Source organism: Hibiscus syriacus, unplaced genomic scaffold (genome assembly GCF_006381635.1).
Source record: "Hibiscus syriacus cultivar Baekdansim isolate YM2019G1 unplaced genomic scaffold, ASM638163v2 tig00110584_pilon, whole genome shotgun sequence".
NCBI classification, from domain to species: domain Eukaryota; kingdom Viridiplantae; phylum Streptophyta; class Magnoliopsida; order Malvales; family Malvaceae; genus Hibiscus; species Hibiscus syriacus.
In genome coordinates this window covers 3,879,394-3,893,897 of record NW_024062792.1, presented here as the reverse complement: position 1 = coordinate 3,893,897, position 14,504 = coordinate 3,879,394, and the positions used below count along the sequence as shown (strand labels likewise).

General features: G+C 33.5%; 1 pseudogene; it reads left to right on the top strand.

The window, feature by feature from the left end:
- Positions 1 to 2,245: 2,245 nt before the first annotated feature.
- LOC120133706 lies at positions 2,246 to 13,708 on the top strand (annotated as a pseudogene).
- The last annotated feature ends 796 nt before the right edge of the window (positions 13,709 to 14,504 follow it).

Genomic DNA, 14,504 nt, shown 5'->3' with positions numbered 1-14,504 from the left:
TAATCCATCTTATCAAAAAGACGCTCGATCTTCTAAATTAGTACTCACCGACAAACTAGAATGCTCAAGTGAGCTCTCTAAAATATTTTTCTCTGTTACGTAACATAATCGATGAAATAATAATGGTAGTGTCCTCTGGTTGAACCTTAGTAGATCTCTAAAGTAAACGTAACACCACTCAACTAACAAAAACATCCTCTAAATCATCCATAGATTTTCCCTCAATAGTAGACATATGCTCAGTTAGATTAGAAGAATCAGATCCTCGAGTACAACCCAAGATGTCTCAACCTCATGAACTAAAGGATCCCTATCACTATCAGCCGCTCGACCTCCAAGGCCTCGAGCGCTACCACCTCTACGGATTGGTGCAAAAGGACGTCGACCTTTATGAGATGACATACTATCTACTGAATCTAAGATTAAAATATAAATACAGACTAAAGTTAGATTTGGTATTAGTGTCTCAAAACAAGATAAATCATATAAAAATTTCATATAAGAAAACAATAAAGATTATACTATTTATCAAAATTTATAATCAAAATAGATTTAGAAAATATTTCTCATACCCAAAACATTTTCAATGTAAGCAAAAATTATTTTTCAGAACAATATAAGATTTATGGGTAACTCGGTCTGAGAGTTAAACCTGCGCTATGATACTACTAAATGTAACTCCTTAGACTCGACTTGAACTTTACGATCAAATCTTATAGACCATAATAATTTAGATTAATAAAAATCATGAAATTTCATATTATAGCATGCATTGTTAGAAAATTGGTATAAATCCATAACCAAAAATAATAGTTCATAATAAATACCATAATACGATTTTAAAGTTCAAAACTAGTAAAAACATAATATTCCAAAGTCCCCATATAAGTATATAAAAAAAGTTTACGAAAAGTGAAATAAAATAAAGTATGAAAATGTCCATACAATGTCTGAAAAGAAAATATGCATTGTTAGAAAATTGGTATAAATCCATAAACAAAAAATATTCATAATAAATACCATAATACGATTTTAAAGTTCAAAACTAGTAAAAACATAATATTCCAAAGTCCCCATATAAGTATATAAAAAAAGTTTACGAAAAGTGAAATAAAATAAAGTATGAAAATGTCCATACAATGTCTGAAAAGAAAATATGCTACTAAACTATCATCTAAGTACCAACCAAAGTCCTAAAGGTCAGAGGGATCTAAAGCGTAGAAACTAAAGGAATGAGCTATAGAGCTCAATGTGTCCTCTAAATGCAACACGTGATGGTAAAAAATATTAAATACTTCTGACAAGACATGATGTGTAAATTATAACACAAACAACAACAAACTAACAGTTCATTACATGTATATTATAATATAAAATTTCACACACTATTACCTTTCACTGCAAATATACAAGATCAAAACATTATCTTCTAAAGAGGTATCGAAATCAGAATACAGAAATTAGGATTGGGATTCTACCCTTCGAAGAGGATCCCAGTCAAAAACATAAATCAAAATGGGGATGTAGCCCTCCATAGATGATCCCTAACAAAAATATGATGTAGATTTTATATTTCGTAGAAGATCTCAAACAGAAATAAGACGAGGATATTTTCTTACATATAGGATCCCATGCATATGAAAAAAATATATCAGAACATAAATTATAAGTGATGTGATAACAATAAAAATATCATACATTCCAGCCAAAAATAATCAAAATATGAACATATGTACTGACAATATCGCACAATATAATAACATAAAATTATTAAATTCATCATACGAGTCAAGTGGACACACCTATAGAAGCTAATGAATACCGACTAAGTCTTACACTTCCCAGAGTTAATAGTACTAGGTCTAACAAAATGGTGACATTTATCTCAAGACAAATGTAAAAAATCAAACTGGCTAAGAAAGGGTCACTACAAGAAAATATACCTTTAATGACACACGCTAATTTATGACTTGTAAAAACTGTGTGCCATAAAAAAAAGGTCATGTTTCTTAAAATATGAACGATTTATGATTTACAATAATGTGTGTCATATTTAATAGTCATAATCTAAAAAATTTACAAAACACAAAGTACACTTTTTAAATGTGTGTCATCTATAAAAGTCGTCTTTTAATTATTCCCCCCATTATTTTCATCCTTTCCCGCTTCTTCCCCCTCAATAATTATCAGTTCACTCTGCATGCTTCCCCTTTTTTCTCTTTTTCCCTTTTTCCTTTTGTCCAAAATGCCATCTTCTCGAAGGGATTATGTTATTTTTTGTTGTAGTGATTTTGCATACAACTACCTCGAAGGGACCATTCCAAGTGAATGTGCTTCAATGAATTTGACTTTTGCATCCATCGTCACGTACGATATCCGAGCAATTGTCATTGACGGGAAACGTCACGTTTTGGTATTCGGCTCCATTCACTACCCTCGCAACACCCCTGATGTAAGCTTGAATTTTCTGTCGTTTTCCCATCGTTTTCCCTTTACCTATTTTTGGAAGAGGAAAAAATGTGTTTCATGTTTTCAGATGTGGTCGGACCTTATACAAAAATCTAAAGACGAAGGATTAGATATGATCGAAACTTACGTTTTCTGGAATCTGCACGAACCAGTTCGAAAACAGGTTCTGCTTTCTTTTTTCCTCTTCAGTTGTTGTGCTAAAAATGTTCTAAACTTATGCACTAAAAATTAATCCCATTGATTATTTCCCTGAGTTTTGATTATCGATGTTTACATTATAATTTCGAAGGAAGAAACGATTTGGTTAAATATGTGAAGTTAGTTGCAGTAGGTGATCTTTATGTTCATCTGCGCATCGGACCATATGTTTGTGCTGAATGGAATTATGGGTAAAATTTTATTTATTTATTTATTTTTGGGTATGTTTAATTTTCTTTTATTTGTTGATAAAATATTTGCAGTGGATTTCCTCTTTGGTTAAATTTTATACCCGGGATCAAGTTCCAAACTGATAACGAACCATTTAAGGTAATATATTTATCCATAAAAATATTATTACTTTATTATTTATATAAATTAATCTATTCTTTATTCATCATTCTCTTCTGTTTCGTAAAGTTCACTGAAATTGTTGGAAGGACTGATAGCTGAAATGATTAAAAACAAGTGTAAAAATGTTTTTTTAGGCAGAAATGCAAAGGTTCACGGCCAAAATTGTGGACATGATGAAGCACGAGAAATTGTATGCATCATAAGGAGGACCCATTATTTTGTCACATGTATACGTTTTGTCTTTGCTCTTTTCTTCTCCAACTTTCTTATGAACAATTCCTATTGTTATTGTCGGTGCTAAAATATTTCCCCTAATGGTTTTTTGGGTTTTCTTATATTGATTGAAAATGAATATGGAAACATTGATTCAGCATATGGGGCAGGTGCAAAACCATATAATAAATGGGCAGCTGATATGGCTATCTCATTGGATACTGGAGTTCCCTGGGTCATGTTCCAGCAATCTGATGCTCCTGACCCCATTATAAGTTTGGGGTTTCAAGATTTAGGTTTTTTACTTGCAATTTCGATCATAGTTAATCGTTTCGCTTGGAATTTGCATGTTTTAGTCAAAAGAGGTTTCAGTATGTTTATTCTTTGTTTTGAAAATAAGGGCATTGGTTGGTTTTTGATACATAATTTCTTCTTTTATCTTGGCAATGACAGATTAACACCTGCAATGGATTCTACTGTGATCAATTCACTCCAAATTCTAATAAGAAACCAAAAATGTGGACCGAGAATTGGTCTGGATGGTATGGTGTCCAAGTCCAACTCGTCAATATAATTTACAATCTGACTTCTACTTAGTAGTTGTTTTGGTGATATGGATTAAATGTCTCCATCATAATGCTGATTGCTTGCTTCTCTTATTCAACTTTTTATCAAAAAGTATTTCTTCTTCATTACTTCCCAATATATTTCAAATGCTAGGTTCCATTCATTTGGTGGTGTCGTTTCCTACATACCTGTAGAAGACCTAGCATTTGCGGTTGCGCGGTTTTACCAAAGAGGTGGAACTTTCCAAAACTATTATATGGTAATCATAATTGGATTTTCAAATGTGTTTGTGCATTATATTTTATAGTAATAAAATTCAATCCTAGAACCTAGTATGAAGTATCATTTCGAACGGAACTTACGGGTTAATTTTTTTGGTTTCTCTTAAAACAGTATCAGGGTGGAATGAACTTTGGAAGGACTACAGGTGGACCCTTCATTGCTACTAGTTATGATTATGATGCTCCGATTGATGAGTACGGTATGTCTTCAGCCAATCTAATAAAAATTGTTAGCACTTCTAAGCATCTACTTGGCCTCCTGTAACATACTTGAGGTTATCATCTTGTATGCAACTTGACTCATATCGGTGGTTATTACAATAGAATGAGTAATGTATAACCATGATTATTCAGTTTATAATTTCATAAATGACATCTTCTAAGATTCACTTGTCTTCCAATTCACTATTTTTTTTCAGGACTTGTTAGACAACCTAAGTGGGATCACCTAAGAGATGTTCATAAGGCTATAAAGCTTTGTGAAGAAGCACTGATAGCCACTGATCCTACCATTTCCTCCTTGGGTCCAAACTTGGAGGTATTTTCCATATTTATTCTCTTCCTTTCTCATTTTAAAAGAGAACCTTACTTCTTTGCTTCTATGTTGGTTATGAATAAGAACTCAATGAGGGTTGCCTCTTTATTACTTGTTTGTCTGATTGGTGAGCAAGGGTCCCGTTGAAAATCTCAAGGATCATAATATTTTATACACATAAATGAAAAAAGATAAATCACTTTTTTTCTGATCATAAACTCTTCTTAAGACTTTTTTCGAGAACAAAATGTGCTCAGGCTATTATTGAAAGATATAGTTGAAAATCAATTAACAGTGGCCTAATAGTTTCTTCTGCCAGATCTTGTTCAAATTAATCTGTTCATTGACGTATTTCCTTCTTCTTCCCAGGCTGTTGTATATAAAAAATGATCATTCTGTTCTACTTTTATTGCCAATATGGACACCAAATCTGATGCAACTGTTAAATTCAATGGTAATTCATTCCTTTTACCTGCGTGGTATGTCAGTATCTTATCAGACTACAAGAATGTGGTTTTGAACACTGCCAAGGTATGCTTCATTAGCAAATTCGCCACCCACTTCAAGTTTTGTTTAGCTTCATTAGCAGCTTAACCAGCTTGCTTATTGTTCTAGATTTTCATGCCATAACTAGTCAACATTCTTTATGACAAGTTTCTTTGAAACATTGGAATGAATAACATAAATCATGTAAAACTAGCTTTTCTATCTTCTCTTACAAAAGGATCATAGCTGGAAATTCAAGTTGTCATTATTTCTGGGTTCATATAACCTAAATATGTAAAAGAGACTGTCTGAAAACCTCCCTCGCAATTGTACAGTGTATTTCTTCCCCGGATTAGGTCAGTCTTTTAGGATCTCAATCGGCTTTTACCTTTGACCAAATGAAATGGGGAATACATATTTATAACTGCAATGAACCTTCCATATTGGTTGTTAAGTATAATGTGCTGAGTTTATGATTATTTTTACTTCATAACACTAATCGGATCATTTTTGTAGATTGTGTCTGCTTCATCTACCATGGATTACTTGCATTTATATTTACTTAATTATGTCAATTTGTTCTTTCAAGTAACTCATAGAGTTTTATTCTTCAAATGATAGATTAACTCTCAGACTGTGATTCCTAGCTTCATGCATGAATCTTTGAATACCAATGCCAACTCAACTGACTCAAGTGATTTCTCTGAATTTTCTTTAAAGTTGCACATATAGAGATTGAATGTAGTAAATATACCCTCTACTTATTGTATAAATTCACTTGTTTGAAAAGTTCCCTAAAATATACGCTTCTCGTAGTCGTCATGGATACCAGGAAAATGTTGGTCGTCTGGATCATTGTAATGTTTTGCTTTAGCTTGCTTAGATTTGCTGAGTGTAAGGTGGCCAAAGAAGAAGGTGAGTCAAATTTCAAGATCTGATTTTTATTTGTGGTAGTTTCATTTTGTTTATGAGATTGTGGGGGAAAACGGGTGTAAGAGCTCTTGAAATGATTTTCTATGATGATTCTACATACTAATTGTAATCGTGAATAGTAGTGTTTAACTGCTTTATATTATCTTTTTGTAGCAGTGATTTTGCATACAACTACCTCGAAGAGACCATTCCAAGTGAATGTGCTTCAATGAATTTGATTTTTATGTAAGTTTAACATAAGTTTATTCTCTTAAAATATCAACTTGAAAGTTTTTGTGCAGCTCTCTTCTAGTAAATTGCTTGTCAGGAGAAATTCTGAAGTACCTGGGAAAATTTACCAAACTCACATATCATTATGTTCTGAACCTTTGTTAATTATAGTTATTCAGTTAGATTTTTCAGGGTGCGATAACGATTGACTTCCTAGAAAAATTTGCATTGCAAAATCAAAACAACAAACTCTGTTAGTCTATTTTTTATTAGATGTTGTAGGTGCTAGAAAATTAAAGACTTTTCATATTCCTTTTTTCACTCAGAAGGAAATTTATTAAGGATGTTTGATGCTTTTCTTTATCAGAAATCTTGAAGCAAACCAATTTTCGGGCCTTGTACCACCTGCACTTGGAGATTTAGTGAACTTGGAAACTTTGTAAGCAAAAACTCAGTACCTTCTTCTTCTTTGTTTAATATTTTACGATTCTCTTAATTTCTTGTTAAATTGGCCTTGATCAAATGATTTGTTTTCATTCTCATTGTAATTTCAGGATGCTCTCCTCCAATCAATTAACTCAGAATTTGACAGTGACGTTTAGTTTACTCAGAAATCTATCTGACTTGTAAGTTTCTTCAAATTTTCCTCTATTTTAAACCATGTATCTGGACACGTTCATAGGATCAACACTGATGTGTTTGCAAATATTGCATTTATCTTTTGTGCAGAAGGATTAGTGATATAAATGGGCCAAGTCATGATTTTCTTGTGCTCAGAAACATGAAATGCCTACTGACATTGTATGTTTTGTGCTCAAATTATCAAATATTTTGAAGGTTCCATCTATATATGATTCATTTTGACAGAACATAATCATATTATATTTGTATAGGGTTTTGAGGAATCTTATGTGACAAACTTTATTATGTCTATTTTGTATCGACATATGATTACAATATTTTGTATCGCTTAATGTGAATATATTGTATGCAAATGGATTGCTTATATATAATATGATATATATATTTAGTATTATGAGGCATTAAATGTGATTTAGTTTGATTATTTGTCAATCTACAATATATATATATATATATATATATAATTTAAGACATACAATCACAACATACGAATGTGTGTCATCTTTTCTAATGACGTGTGCTTCAATGACATATAATGTAAGTCATAAATGCGTGTCATAAATTTATGACACACAAATATGTGTCGTCTTCATTTATTATGGGGGCTTCAATGACGCGCAATGAGCGTCATAAATGCGCGTCATAAATGCATGTCATAAATGTGTGTCATAAATGCGCGTCATAAATTTATGACGCACAATTGCATGTCATCTGAGATTCATGTCGGTGGCTTCAATGATAGCCATTTGTGTGTCACCCGCACCCATAGATGACACGCAATGTGCGTCATTAAAGGGGTTTTTCTAGTAGTGAGTAATCAAGATCTACTGGAGAGCGATGTAGAGACTCATGATCACCTTCAGAACATAATACCAAAAAGTGAGTCTAAAATGTCATAATTTACAAAACATATTTATAACTTTAAGCGATAAATGATGCAAAACATGGCTTTCGGGTCAGAATTTTACAAAATAGACTACGAAAACAAACCTAGACCATTAAAAAAACATAAAGGCGGGTGTTAATAGAAAAAGTCAACGGTTAAATTCAATGGTCAAATTCAACGATCAATGGTCAATGGTTTTGTCAATGGTTTGATCAATGATTCGGTATATGGTTCATTCAATGGTTCAAATAGACTAGTTCAGTCAATGATTTAGACATACTAATTCAGGATCGGCTCAGGGTCTGATGGTTCTGTAATATCTCAAACATTGGGTCAATGATTAAAAGGTAAGAAATTAAAATTTAGTAGCGTATTTGGAATAAGTGGTAAGTTCAAGGACTAATGGTTGAATATTTTGTGTTAGGAGTTATTTGCAAATGAGAAAAAGAATAAGGGCATGATGGTCTTTTTCAACACATGAATTTTATATTCATTTCATTTAAGATATTTAAGTGGATAAGGAAGAGAAATATTGGAAAAGAAACTTAGTTTATTTCATTCTTATTCTTTTGGTCCGTGCTCTCTTGGGGGATAAGGTGAGTTTCTTTTAATTTGTTTGTTTCTTTAAATTATGGGTTATATTGAAGATTTATGAAGTGGAAAAGACTAAGGAAGCTTGGAAGGAAAGGAAAACTAAGTTAATAATAAGTTATTAGGAAATGAATGATTTGGGTTTAGAAGTGAGAATTTGTAAATGAGTTGATTAGTGAATTTTAAGGGTAGAATTGACTTGCTAAGGTCATAATTAAGAGATTTAAAGTGTTGGAAATAAATTATAACATGTTTGATGAAATGATGTGATTTTTAGTTCAAGGATGTTAGGAAGAAATTTGGAAGTTCTATGAGGATTAGTGAAGATAAATGATTAGTATAAGTATTAGTGAGTTTGAGGAGATTTTAGAGTTAAAAATAAAAGATGTAGGTGATTTTTTGGGTGAATTCGAAATGGAAGAATTGAAAATCTGGGCAAAGGTATCGGTACCCCAGGAACAATGTATCGATAACTCAAGGCTTAAATAAGTGAAAATTAAGAAGGGGTATCGGTACTGATTGCTAGTGTATCGATATGGTAGGGGGAAGTATCGATACCCAAAGAAGGGTATCGATACCACTAAGTATGAAACGAGATATTTTGTGTTTCTTGTTGATTAACTTTGATGATTAAATATAAGTGATTATATATTTATTTTGATTGTTTCTGTAGATCGGGATCAAAATCAACATTCAAAAAATTCAATTTTACAAGTTTCAAATATAAGAGTAAAAGATCCTAGTAAGGCAAAGGTGAGTGCAATTCAATTGTTTTATATTGGAATTGAGGATGGCTTGCGATAAGCCAACTTCAAAGTTTTCGATCGAAAACCAATTTCAATTGTTTTATGCAATATTTTATGATTTTATTCAATTATATGTCCAAGCAAGTTTTGTGATCTATTGTTTTAAACATGAACACGTGAATGAGATTTTGAATTGATTAAGAGTAAATTGTCTATGAGAATGATACAAATGCACATAAGATACGCTTTAAATGATGGAACTTAATATAATTATAAGTGGAATCCCAAATTATATATATGAGAATTAGGGGTATAATTGGCATGCCAAGAGTCGAGGGTTCTACGCGGTCCTACGGGACAATTTATTTAATCCTTCCGGATATTCCTACGTAATCCTTAGGGACAATTTCTACGCGGTCCTTCAGGACAAACTCTACGTGACACTTAGGTGCAAATTATATGAGTTGTGATGACAACAATTGTGCACAACCTCAATGTACTCAGATATCCTAGATTCTCTCAGTGTTATACTTTGGGCTAAGTGAATAAAGTTATCAGCTTAATAAATAATAAGCTAATGAAGTTTAAGAAATCTAAAGTTCATTCTATTAGGAAAACAGTTTTGTTATGAAATCGAAAAGATCTTTTAAATGTTTTATGTTACTCAATGACTTAGCATGTGGATTTTTCCCACGTAGGTTCTAGGAGATCCGAAGAGTGAAGGTTAGGAGGGGACAACATAAACGTTGAAGATCATATCAGAATCGTTTTAGATAGTAGGTTATTACATTTTGTTATTTTGTTGGCAAGTATTCTTTAAATGGAAATACTCTGATCAGCTTTATTTCTTTTAAATGTAAATATTTTGAAATATTTATATAACTGATGTATGATACTTTGCAGTTAAATTTAAAAGTTGTATCTATTAATCTATTATCTTTTGTAAAAACGTATATTGCTCAAAAGGATATTTTATCGTCAACTATTTGTTTTAAAGTCAAAGATTTGAAAAGTCAATGTAGCACTTTGAATGAATATGGGTTAGGTTGTTACATTTATTGGTATTAGAGCTATAGTTTAATTGATTTTAAGTTCGGAATCAAGTATTTTTATTTTAAAATAGGATACATGCCAATTAAAAGAAGAATTTTCTGATCTGATAGGGTCATTATTATGTTGTCCTCACTGATAGAGTAGTAATTTTCTCTTAATAGATGTCGGATTTAGAAGGCTCCCGAAGTGAAGCGGGAGAAGGCAGAAGAAGGTCAAGAGGGAAGTAGTAATTCTCCTGCCTCATTGAGGCTAGGTGAAGAACAAGCGTCTCAAGGGGTCCATGTGATCAGGGAGTGTTTTTCAGAACGTTGGACGCTATTCTGACGTGTTTCCAACCTTCTGCTTCTTCTACCCCTAAGACTAACGTGACCAAGGAATTGAAAGGATTGGGAGCATCGAAATTTAAAGGTGACGCTGATGAAGGTCCTGTGGTGGCAGACATTTGACTGAATGATATAAAGATTATGTTCGAGAGTCTTCACTCTTCTTAAGAGGAGATGCTAGATGGAGTTGTATCGTTATTAAGAGGTTAAGCTCGAATATGGTGGAAAAATGTGTCGATGAGAGCTACGAGAGATCAGTTGACATGGCCATTTTTCTTGATGGAGTTCAAGAACAAATATATTGGAGATCAATTTATTCGTCGTCAGATGAAACAAGAGTTCATGAGCTTAAAGTAAGGGAATTGTACAGTATATGAGTACGAGTGTGAATTTAATAAGCTAAGTCTTTGGTTCCCACAGAAAAAGATTCTTGTGACTGGTTTTTGGAAGGGTTACGTCCTAGATTGAAGGAATTAATATTAGCTTTGAATCTTTCCACGTTTCAAGAAGTGGTGAATAGAGTGAAAGCTTTGAAGCGAGCTCAAAATGAAAGATTCGGGGAACAAAAGACCTAGTGGAACAAGAGAACTGGTGCCTCATCTAGCATTTCCCATCAAAGAAGAGTTAAGGTTTGGGTTTTAGACCCCAAGCAAGATCAGAGTCAACTGCATCCTCAGGTAGAGGATTTAATCTGGAAAGAGGTAGATAAAATCAATCGGTGGGCTTTGGAGTAGGAGGAGTAAACTAATGTCAGCATTGTGGTAAAAAACATAGTGGCATCTGTAGAGTGGCCTCTGGAGCATGTTTATGGTGTGAAGATACGGGACTGCCCCTTAATGACTAGAGAAGCCACATCATCTGAGAGATCGGTTATTGTATCTCAGAGAGGCAGATGTTGAGAAAGAGGGAGGAATCAGTCTGAATCAACTAGTCAACCTGAAATTCGTTCTATTGCTAGAATTTATAACCTCAACACCAGTGAAGATCGTAATGATCCTGAGATCATTGCAGGTACTTTTCAGTTATGTGATAAACATATTTTGGTTTTAATTGATCCAGGCTCAACTTATTCTTATATCTGTAGTGAATTGGTAAAAGAACTGAAACTTCCATTAGAAACTATAAGCAATGATGTGATAGTAACTAATCCTTTGTGACATAGTGCTCAGGTAAATCAATTGAGTCAAGGGTGTCCCATAAAGATTCAGGGAATTGAATTCCCTATTAATCTAATGGAATTACCCTTTGATGATTTTGAGATCATTTTGGGAAGGGACTGGTTATATCGGTATTATGCCAATGTCGATTATCGTTTGAAACAAATAATTTTGACAAGCTCTGAGGAATTTGGAGTGATGATATTTAGTGAAGGATTCAATCCTTTAGCAAATGTAATATCCATGATGTCAGCTAAGAAATTGTTGCTGCAAGGATGTCCAACTTTTATTGCAAATGTATTTGATGCTCGAGTTAAGGATCGAAGATTGTAAAATATTCCTATTGTTCAAGAATTTCCATAAGTATTCCCGGAAGAATTTCCAGGGTTACCTCCAGCTAGGGAGGTAGAATTTCACATTGAAGTTATACAGGGAATCGTTCCTATTTCTATGACCCCTTATAGGATGTCTCCGAGGGAGCTAAAGGAGTTAAAAGTTCAATTACAAGAGCTTTTGAATAAAGGATTCATCAGACCCAGTGTGTCTCCATGGGGTGCGTCGGTATTATTCGTAAAGAAGAAGGATGGGTCGATGTATCTCTGTATCGATTATCGAAAAACTCAATAAGGTGACCATTAAAAATAAATATCCTCTTTCTTGAATCGATGATTTATTTGACTAGCTGAAGGGAGTTGCGGTGTTCTCTAAAATTGATTTATGCTCATGTTATCATCAATTAAAGATCCAAGATTTTGATATCCCAAAAACGGAATTCAGGACTCGATATGGCCATTATGAATTTGTGGTAATGCTTTTGGTTTGACAAATGCACCTGCGGCATTTATGGATTTGATGAATCGAGTTTTTCAACCCTATCTCGATCAGTTCATGGTAGTTTTTATTGATGATATTTTAGTATATTCAAAGTCTGTGTAGGATCATAATGCTCATCTTCGTGTGGTTCTTTAGACGTTGCGTGACAAGAAGTTGTATGCTATTCTAAGTGTGAGTTTTAGCTTTCTGAAGTGATATTCTTAGGTAATGTGATTTCTGTAGTGGGGATTAGAGTAGATCCCTTGAAAATAAAAGCTATCTTAGATTGGGAAGTTCCAAGAAATGTTTCAGAAGTGCGAAGTTGCTTGGGTTTGGCGGGATATTATCGAAGGTTTGTAAAAGACTTTTCGATGATTTCCTCCCCTTTGACCAAGATGTTAAGGAAAGATGTACTTTTGCATAGACGAATCAGTGTCAAAAGAGTTTCGAAACTCTAAAGAAGATTCTTATAGAGGCTCCGGTGTTAGTACAACCAGAATCGGGATAGTGACACTTCTCTAAATGGATTGGGTTGTGTCTTAATGCAAGATAAGAATTGCTTATGCTTCTAGACAACTTAAGCCTCATGAAAAGAATTATTCGACTCATGATTTAGAGTTAGCAACAGTAGTCTTTGCACTGAAGATTTGGCGTCACTATCTGTATGGGGAACGGTGTTTCATCTTTACTGATCATAAAAGTCTGAAATATTTGTTGACTCAAAAGGAGCTTAACTTAAGGCAGAGAAGGTGGATTGAGATACTTAAGGATTAGCATGTAATCATAGACTATTATCCCGGGAAAGCTAATGTAGTAGCGGATACTCTAAGTCGGAAGACTTTTGCCGCTTTAAGTGCCTTGAATGCTCGATTTATGGTGAAAAGTAATGGTTCTTTACTAGCTGAATTGAAGTTAAGTCCGTTATTATTAGAGCTGATACAAGAATTGCAAAAGAATGATGATAAGTGTTTACGTTGGCTCAAGCAAATTCAAATAGGTGAAAGCAAGAACTTTGAGGCCAGGACAAATGGATGTTTATATTTCAGAGATCGAGTTTGTATTCCCAATAATGAAGATTTAAGGTGGGATATACTTTCTGAAGCACATTTTAGTCCACTAACTATGCATCTGGGAGGAAACAAGATGTATCAAGATTTGAATGAGCGTTTTTGGTGTCCAGGCATGAAAAGAGATGTGATGGAGTTTGTGTCAAAATGTCTTACTTGTCAACAAGTGAAAGCTGAGCATTAGGTACCTTCGGGACTTTTGCAACCGATATCTATTCTTCAATGGAAGTGGTAAAGAGTTACGATAGATTTTGTAACTGGATTACCTTTGACACCTGGTAAGAAGGATTCAATTTTGCTCATTTCCTTCCGATTAGAACAAATTATTCGATGGAAAAGTATGTTATACCTCAAGGAGATAGTGTGATTGCATGGAGTGCCCGTTTCAATAGTATCCGATAGAGATCCAAGATTTACTTCCAGATTCTGGAAATCTTTACATGGAGCTTTGGGTACTCAACTAAATTTCAGTACTGCTTTTCATCCTCAAACTTATGGTCAATCTGAACGGACGATTCAAGTGTTGGAGGATATGTTAAGAGCATATGTAATTATTTTTCAAGGATCATGGGAAAAGTATTTGTCACTTGCAGAGTTTGCATATAATAATAGTTATCAAACAAGTATTAAGATGGCACCATATGAAGCGTTATATGGAAGGAGGTACATAACGCCTCTTAATTGGTATGAATTGAAGGACAGAGAGGTTCATGGTCCTAATTTGATTAAAGAAGTAGAAGAAAAGGTTCAAGTGATCCAACATAACCTTAAAGTAGCATCAGACAGGAAAAAGTCATATGCAGATTTGAAGAGAAAGGAAATTTAATTTAAAGAAGGTGATAAAGTTTTCCTCTAAGTGTCACCTTAGAAGAGGCAACATGGGAGCGTGAAGATGACATGAAATGACAATTTCCTCATCTCTTTGTTCAATAAAAATTTGAGGGTGAATTTTATTTAGGAGAGAGAATTGTAATATCCTA